The following is a 10,000-nucleotide window of genomic DNA, read 5'->3' as shown; positions in this document are numbered from 1 at the left end:
TCCCTACGTCCTTTGCCATTTACATTTCTAATTTGTTTTTTGTTTTTTAAATCTCTCTGTCAGTTTCTACCCTCGCCCTCCCCCCCCCCCCACATGTTGTCAAGTAAATGTACTGCTTCATTTCACGTTTGCAATATGATATATCTTCAATCCTTCAACAATACAGAATATTTACGAACACTAAAAAAATAAATAATTAAAAAATAAAAACATAAAACAACAGCAACAAAACAAGTAAACAAACAAAAAAAAAAGTACAACCCAATAAAACCCCCTAAAAAACCAAAACCAAATCAAACCGAAAACACACACACAAAAAAAACAACAAAACAAACTAAAAACAAAGCATATAAAAATTAATTGAACAAACATTAAAAAAAAAAACACACACACACACAAAAAAAAAAAATAAAAAATAAACGAAACATTAAAGCTACAAATTGTTGATTTACATCAGACAAAACAAAGCAAATCAAAAAATAATTGATTAAACAACAAAACAAACAGAAAAGGGGAAAAACACCCCCAAAAACAATTAAAAAAAAATATATATAAACATAATGGCCACCAACCCCCCCCCCCCCCCAAAAAAAAAAAAAACAAACAAAAAACAAAAACAAAAAAACAAAAACAAAACAAAAACAAAAAAAAAAACATGTGACAAGTCCCCATTGATGTAGTGAGCTTACTGTTAGGCAGGCTCTCGACCGAAGTCGACTGGCTGCCTCCCAATGTGTCCTCTTGCTGGTGGAAAAGCCTGGCAATTTCTTCTCAGTTTCGAGTAGTTGATGTACTCGTCCCCTGGGGGGATTGAATTCGTCCAAACCGACTTCCACCTCGTATATGCAGCTCTGTTCGAAGTCAGGGAAGCTACGTACAAGGGTTGCCGGGACTTATTTCGGCTCGAAACAGGGACGTCGTCGATTATTGTCTTAAAGAGTGACTGGATGAATAGCAATTAGCGTCGTAGATTCATATTAATTTTTGAAAAAAAAGTACCAATGACGTCATGTTCTCGTTCGGTTTGTTAAATGTCTTTTCTGTATTAAATTCTATTTCTGACAAAAAACAAATACGCTTTTCTCATTATTTTATTTCTAAATTCACTTTTCGGGGTCCAATTAATTCATCCCGTCATAATACCTTTTTGATACGATGAGTCACATATTATTTGAAGTAGGTTTAAAAGATTTTTGGTCAGTTAAAAAAAATAATAATAGACTAAATAAAAAGATGTGTTTTTTTTGGAGTTTTTTTTTTTTTTGTGTGTGTTCCGTCGTAGAACAACCCGCGCACGACTTGGTCGACTGAATCGAGAAATCCATCTGAGCAAGAAACACGGCTCGAGCTATGACCATGACTCTTCTCTTACTGTGTTATGTGAGTCCAATATATATTTGGAAGGAATGATTTATTCATCACGTATTATTTGTACAACACGTTTATTTGGTCCAAATGGTCATTCAATATCGGATATAATAATAATAATAATAATAATAATAATAATAATAATAATAATAATAATAATAATAATAATAATAATAATAATAATAATAATAATAATAATAATAACGACTACCCCCCGTTACCCCAAAAAATGCTTGTCCCGATCTAGGCACTTGACTCCACTTGACTCTCAACAGCGACCAAGTCGCATGTGGATTACGATCTTGTGTTTGTAATTTAACCCTTAACAAGTAGCTAAAACAAACGGAAGATCTGACTTTGTAGTTCGGTGGACCGTAAGTAAAGTTAGGTCAAAGGAGGGTCCCGTTTAGCTAAAGTATTAGTTTTGGGGTTTTGACGATGGTGTGGTTTACTAAGTGCTCTGTTAAGAATTTATCTAGCCATTTGTCTGAGGTCATATTGGTCCACAAGTTCCATAACGATGTTAAGATTTTGAATGATCCACATCGTGAGTTCAATATGTAAGTTCCCCTCGCCTGTCTTTTATAAAAAAATGAATAATGACTCGAAATTTTATTGTTTTCAAGGCTGACTTCTAGAAAAAAAAATTTCAAAGTCAATGAGGTTCGGCAGAAAGTATAATCTTCGCTGGATGGATATTTTCTCTTGGTGGAAAACATCTCTCTCTTTCTCTCTGTCTCTCTCTCTCACTCTCTCTTTCTCTCTCTCTCACTCTGTCTCTCTCTGTCTCTCTCTCTCTCTCACCCTCTCTCTTTCTCACTCTCTCTCTTTCTCTCTCTCTCTCTTGCTCTCTCTCTCCCTCCCTCTCTCTCTCTCTCTCTCTCTCTCTCCCTCGCTCTCTTCTCTCTACTCTGTATCCCTCGTCCCATGCATCCCCTTCTCGATTCTCACTTTAATATATGATTCTTTCACGGGTTTGGAGTTAGGAAATGGGTTTTTTTTCTCGCCAAATAACTGATTGAGTTCTTCCGCGGTTAGAACTATAACGAATTGAATAAATCCAAAGCCGTGAAAGAATACCTTCATTCCACCCCTCAAAGTAATATTCTTAGATATTTCATAACCAATAATCAATTTGTAAAAATGCTTCATTTTTCAATCAATTCAAGGTACACATCTCTCGTTCAAGGGGATTCCCCTATAAAATCAAATAATCAAAACCAAAAAAAAAAAAATAATAAAAAGAGCAATAAACAAAACAAAACAAAACAAAATAAAAACTCCAGTAAAATGTGAGCATATAAATAACGCAATATCTTTCTTCTAAACGAGCTCAATCGCCTGGCCAAGAGTAACATTTAACATGTAAGGATAAAAGGGTATCCAGAGGAAAAAAACCCATTTTTGCTTCATATCAAATGTACAGCAATTATAATGATCCCCGATTTGTCCAAAAAATGTCTAACGTGTTCAAAATGAAACAGAAAAAAAATGTTTTGCCAGAATAACAAGTTCGCGTTTCTTGCGTTTTGGGGTGATTTAGTCACGTGATTTAGGTTTCATACGTTGTAAAAATGCAAGAAACCTTTCAGGGGATAGTTTGAAAACCATCAAATATGGTATTATACAAGACAACAATGACAACTGTAGGCGCATATGATGATATGGAGATTGGTTGTTTTATTTAGTGTTTGAACAACTAGGTGAAACAGAAGTGCGAAGAAATTAATGATGGTGGCTTTCGAATAGCCAAGACATTAATAACCGGAGAGTTTTGATGGTAATAATAGTTTTGAAATTATGATTAGTCAGAAACTAAGCCACTAATTGCAGTAGTAATATAAGGGTATTGTTCGACGGATGTGATTAATTTTGTTCCTATAATTATGGCTGAACGGTTAAGTGGGACCCTCTCTTTCCCGGGGGAAATCATTGTAGTCCAAGTATTGTGTTTCCCCATTGTGTATGTCAGATTTTGATGACGATAACAAATTGTAGTGTTAATTTATAACATCTGTGACAATAAAACAAATAATATGCTGATTATTACCACATTCATAAACCAATTCTTTAATCTCTTGGTCAACGGAGAACAAACTTTTATATAAAATACACGTGGCGACTTGTGGTTTTGCACTCGCCTTCAGACTTTGTTGGTCACTGGGTTGAATCCCGCTCTGGACGGCGCAATGTTGAGTCCTTGGGAAAGCCTCTTTACTTTCATGCTCCCATCATTCTCGTAAAATGAGTACCAGGCTGGTAACAGCATTGTCCCTGTCGAAAAAAAATTGTTTAAGCTTAGGTTTTATATAAAAAGCAAGATAATGACTAAATATAGAGTTTTGAAAAAAGTATGGACTTGCTTTATAACCGTCTAACTGAGGCCTTGCAAATCGTGCCCCATTACTCTTTGCCCATAAATCGTATGCTCCATATCTCTTTATGTCTCTCAGCCTTTCTTCGGCTCTAAATCTTTTTCTAGAACCCGCCTGTTCACATTTTTGGCCTACTTTTTCATGTAATTTCCAATACTCTTCAACAGTCGGAACGTCACTTCCCTCGTAATGACGCATGGTAACTTAGTAACTGGCTCTAAACTATCGGAACAATGGCGGACGCCCTTATGAAATATTTCTCCGACGAGCATAAACGGGTATCCAGAGGAAAAACCCCCATTATAACTCTGATCATGTTTTGACTTTTACACATTCTGATCACAAGACATATATGAAAAGTTCTCGCCAGCATGAAGAATAAAAAGTACATATTTTCTTTGTTTAGAATCACGATGGCCGCCGTTGCTGGGCGACGTGACATCAGACTTTTGAATCCAATTGAGCACCATTTCCTCTTTGATACCTCTATTATTTTGAACTCTGATTAGTCTTCCTCCTTAATTCTTAACATTTCAATTTTCATCCGTTTTTTTAAATATAGTTAAAAACTTGGTAACCCCACTTTGTCTTAACATTTTTTCATACTTAATCCTCTGTGGTGTTTCATCGACACATAAGGTCGACAGTAGGGAGCCAATGACTTCTGTCCTCCTTCAACTTTCGAACTCCCCCCCCCCCCCCTCTTCCCTCCCCAGGTCAAATCAAAGGATTTCATCTCTCTTTCTAGAGATCTTCTTCTCCATGTCTCCAGTGGCCTCCCTGCAGTGTCCAAGTATTGTTTTCGGGATGGTTCCTTCTTAATTTGATTGTTTCAAAAATGGGGACTATTTATATATATATATAATATATATATATATATATATATAATATATATATATATATATATATATAATATATATATATATATATATATATATATATCATTATATCATCGTCCTTTCTAAAGCTTATGGAAAAATTGTCATTGTCTAAGTCACAATTCAAAAACAAAGATAAACTCTAGATCCAAAGGGCTACCTATAACAGCCCCTCCACCCTCAGGGGGGTGACCGGTGATGTTTATGCTATATTCTCTGAATGTTATTATCGTATGACATTGTAAATTTTTAATATTCTCATTTTGATTATTCGAGTCTTTACGTTTGTATTAAGGATAGTATTGTCTGGTTTTAAATGTTTTATTGCAGTTGATAGCAGCATCAATTATTTTTAAAAAACCGGAATGTTGGAGTGGCAATGTTTCTCTTACTGGTGTGTCTCACATTATTTTCGCACTTATGAGTCGTTAGTAGTCGCTCGACTGCGGGTCATCTTTCCAACTTTCATTCGTGTAAGTCATTCAAAACAAGGCAAACTTTTAAATCAACAGCCTAGTGGGCAGGGAGGTACTTACTGTTTCTTCTAACCCCCTATATCTGTTTTCCAAAATACTGTCTGTCTTTGTCAGAGATGAGATTACTTGGTTTTGTCCTGGCCCTGGCCGGATACCGACCCTGGCTGAGAGGAAAACAGTCAAATGTATAGTTAGAGTTTTGGGAGATGATATTTTTTGTCTTGTTAATCATCTCTCTGTTATGCACTGAATTTTGTTTTGTTTACATATTATATATGATTTTTAAACATTTTAGTGTATTCCTTCTTAGTGGGGACCTGTGCTTGTGTCAGGATGAGACTTTTAGGTGATCTCAAACTAAGTACTTTGATAGTGTGCTCTTGGAATCTACACCTGTTTCCTATTTGAACCAATTCCCCTTCGTCTTACCTTTTCTTGGGTGCTTTAATTGTAATTCTAGAACTTTTTACTATCCCATTTCTTCCTTTTTACTGGCGCTGGTATGGCCCTAATGTGTTACAAGAGCCGTAAAAGCATTAAAAACAAAAACAACAAACAAATCAACAGCCTAGCTGATCATGTGGCTTTGTGGCCTGTAGGTCCCAGGTTCTACTCACAGCCTTGCGAAAGGATCTTTTTATTCATTTCTCATCGCCTGCCCTGTAACAACATTATCTCTGTAGGAAGAAGAATTGTAATATCGCCTCGACTTCGTCATGTCACGTTTTATGTCCCCTACACACTATACACCTAACGTTAGATGTGTGTGTTACTGTTGGCTTGCTACCCTTTGTAAAGCGCTTGCTTCATGTTAGCTAGATATTGTGGGGTGTGAAAGCTCATCTTTAAAGTTAAGAAAAATAATCAACAACAAAACAGCAAAAAAATTCAACAATAAACGAAAGTTGGATAAAGCGCCAGCTTTTGATTCCCTAAGGAAAGTTTCTTGTTCATATTGCCCTCACACCACCCACTCCACCCTGTAATGTCGAATAGGTGATAATTTGGTCGTAGCTTGTACAGTTGACATGATATTGCTAATTCGTGCGTGAATCTTACCGCAATTTGATTTAGGCCTGGAGTCTATTCTATGTGTTGATTTGTTGTTGATTTATCTCATCTTCCTACCCCACCCTTTCCCTTCTTCCTACCGTCATCTTAGTAGTTGTGGTAGTAGTAGTAGTAGTAGTAGTAGTAGTAGTAGTAGTAGTAGTAGTAGTAGTAGTAGTAGTAGTAGTAGTAGTAGTAGTAGTTAGTAGTTAGTAGTAGTATTAGTAGTAGTAGTTAGTATAGTAGTAGTAGTAGTAGTAGTAGTAGTAGTAGAGTATAGTATAGTATGTAGTAGTTGTATAGTAGTAGTTAGATAAGTAGTAGTATGAGTTAAGTTAGTAGTAGTAGTAGTAGTAGTAGTAGTAGTAGTTAGTAGAGTATAGTAGTATGGTAGAGAGTATAGTAGTAGAGTAGTATATATAGTATAGTAGTAAGTATGTAGTAGGTATATAATCTCTCTCTATAGCTAGTCTATCTCGAAATACTCTCTCCTCTCTCCTCTCCTCCTCTCTCTCTCTCTCTCTCTCTCTCTCTCTCTCTCTCTCTCTCTCTTTTAATTTTTTTTTCTTACCACCCCCAACCTCGTTGTGTTTGCGCGCGCGTACGCCAATAAACACTTGATAATACATAATGTTATAGAGTACTTATTCTTTTTTTTTTTAATCTGTTCATTCATTAACTATTCTCCCATGTTTCTGTCTTTTTCTTGAATAGTCTATCTTGTAAAGAATTTTTTAGTGCATTAGCTAATCCGAATGCATGCATCCGATTCAGGACGGATACACTATAATTTTGTACGACAGCATAATAATAATAATATTATAAACACTTCTCCATGCACAACCCCCCCCCCCCCCCCCCCCCCCGAACCTGAACTCTTTAACGCCGACAATGCATTTATTTCCAAGGTATCGCACGTAGTAAATAAAAAAAATATCCAACAGAAATAAATAAACGTGGCTCATCTCTTCAAAACGGTGTTATATTGGGACGGTGTAAATGTGTACTTTAATGACGGTCTGATAACCCAAAATGTCATGGTTTCAATTTTGTAATGGAAATACTCTCAAACCACTGGGGGAAAAAAGAATATTGCCCATTCCATCAACGTTAAAACGAGCTTTTAAAAGGATTCAATAGTCTGATGTCACGTCCGCCCAGCAACGAGCTGCTTGGTTCTAAACAAAGAAAATCAAGACTTTTTATTCTTCTTGCTTTTTCACTTGTCATGTGATCAGAATGTATAAAAGTCAAAACATGTTTTTCTCCTTTAGATACACTTTTATGCTCGTCGGAGAAGTATTTCATAAGGGCGTCCCGTCCGCCATTGTTCCGATAGTTTAGAACTAGTTACTAAGCTACTATGTGTCATTACGAGGGAAGTGGCGTCACAGCTGTTGAACACTATTGTGTTCGGTTATGGTGAGAACTATAGATGTGATCGGTGCTGTTGTCACAAAATGATTCTGTGTGTGTGTGTGTGTGTGTGTGTGTGTGTGTGTGTGTAAGGGTTTGGGGGGGGGTCGGATGTGATGAAGTTGGCATTAAACCAACCATTGTAGTTAAAGGATAATTAATACAAATTGATTTACTATAACAACCACACGGATTGAAGATATTTTTTTTTTAAAAGAAAGATTTTGAAACATATTGAATATTATCGTAATCATAATTATATAGCTGTTGTATCAATTCCGTATCTTAGATTTACCACGATGATATAATAAAGCACTACCTTTTAACCATTACATTTTCATGATATTGATACGATATTACATACACTGCTGCTATTGATAGCATTGTGGTTTACGTTTCATATATACCTATGTAAATTTTGTATGTTTATTTGTCACGTGCATTGAGCATCACACAGTGATGAAAATGCGCGATATAAATGCCATGCTTTATTATTATTATTATTATTATTATTATTATTATTATTATTATTATTATTATTATTATTATTATTATTATTATTATTATTATTATTATTATTATTATTATTGTTATTATTATTATTATTATTATTATTATTATTATTATTATTATTATTATTATTATTATTATTATTATTATTATTATTGTTATTATTATTATTATTATTGATATTATTATTATTATTATTATTATTATTATTATTATTATTATTATAATATAGACAAATACGAAATGTGTGCCCATTTTTGTTTGTTTGTTTGTTTTATTCAGAACAAAGAATGTAGATTCTGAAGGAGTTTTTAAAAAAAGTCATATTTTTAGTAGAAATGCGAAAACTAGTGCCATTTGTTTGTTTGTTTGTTTGTTTGTTTTATTAAGTACAAAGAATGTAAATTCTGAAGGAGTTTTTAAAAAGTCATATTTCTAGTATAGCCATAATGTTTTCTTGTTTTGTTTTTTTTTTGTGTGTTTTTTTTTTTGAAGAACAAAGATGTAAATTCTGAAGGAGTTTTTACATAGTCATATTTCTAGTGTAGTCAGAATGTTTGTTTTTTTAAATTTTATTAAGAACAAAAATTCTGAAGGAGTTAAAAAAAAGTCGTATCTCTGACCATTTTGACTCTAAATCAGACCTGGCTGCTTTAAAATCTAAAAATTAAAATTCGTATTTTTAAGAAACAAAATTGTAGTCGCTATAGTTATATTTAAAAATCAACAATTTACCGCGACAAGGATTAAATAATAATTCTTCAAAATCCCTAAAATGTCCTAGTCTGGCATAAACTTTCATTTTCATTAAGATTTAATGACTTGTTCAAAGAGATATTCATGAAGTTTTGAGATTGGAGGCAAAATTTCGTAATTCCACGATTTTTTTGGTAATAGAAAGCAGGTGTTTTAAATTCACGTTTCGTCGTCTGGTTGGCCACATCTTACGTAATACCGGGCTGAAACCACCGCGGGACATAAATAAATCTAACGACGTTTTCGACTTTCGTTGTTGTCGTGACGGGACGACAGAATATTATATGATATGCATTATCAACCCCCCCCCCCCCAGGATTAAAAAAATAGATATATAGAAATAGACGAAAAACAAAAGAAAATTAACAAACGAAACCAAACCAAAATGGAAGAAAGATTAAAAAAAACAAAAAAAACAATTAAAAAACTAAAACAAAGGACAAACATTTTTTTTTATTAGGGGATGGGGGTGGAGAGTTTATCAGTATTGGTTCTTATAGCACCTTTATATATCTACTTGAATTTCTGTCAACCACTTTTAGCAAGAAATCTTCAAAAGCGATGTGACGTGGACAAGCATATTTTGCGGTCTTTTACTAAAGTCAAGAGATGCTGAACGTGTTTAGTGGTGCTATAGTGATAGTGATAGCAAAACTCTGTCCAGGAATTAGGCACTTTACACACATTATCTCAATGGATTCTAGTGCGACTGAGAATTGGCGATATGCAGTGACGGATACGTAAGAGTGTTTGTACAAAAAGAACGCCTAACAGATAACTTGTACGGAAAGGAATAGAAGTTGATTCTATATAATATAATATCTGCCTGAGAATTTTAAAAAACAACAAACCCAACTCATATAGGCACAGTAGTATATTGTAGAAAATCTATGTGATATGAGCACGATTAAAACATGGGAATGTTCTTTATGAATGCTTATTTATTTAGGTATTTATCTGATTATATGTCAGGTTAGACTAAAATGGAACCCAGGGTTTAAAGGATTAAAATCTCTCGTCCGATGAATCAATTGACGCCCGCCGAATTTCCACTTTACGAGCGACCCTTTGTACTAAATGTCAATCACTTCGTCACCTCACAGCCTTCAACGGGTTGCCCCAACCAACTATCTACGTATTATTTATAATTACGTATAGACTATATTATTGT

At 34.4% G+C, this 10,000-nt stretch overlaps 1 protein-coding gene across 4 annotated transcripts in view; it reads left to right on the top strand.

Moving 5' to 3' along the window:
• LOC144970815 (UDP-glucose 6-dehydrogenase-like) overlaps window positions 1-10,000 on the top strand; it is a 63,331-nt gene that overhangs the window by 13,483 nt on the left and 39,848 nt on the right. The gene's annotated exons all lie outside the window — the stretch shown is intronic.

Source organism: Berghia stephanieae, chromosome 4 (genome assembly GCF_034508935.2).
Source record: "Berghia stephanieae isolate SIO BIC M18660-M18661 chromosome 4, UCSD_Bste_1.3, whole genome shotgun sequence".
In the NCBI taxonomy this organism is placed as follows: domain Eukaryota; kingdom Metazoa; phylum Mollusca; class Gastropoda; order Nudibranchia; family Aeolidiidae; genus Berghia; species Berghia stephanieae.
The sequence above is the reverse complement of the archived record's forward strand: the minus strand, read 5'-3'. Positions and strand labels throughout refer to the sequence as shown.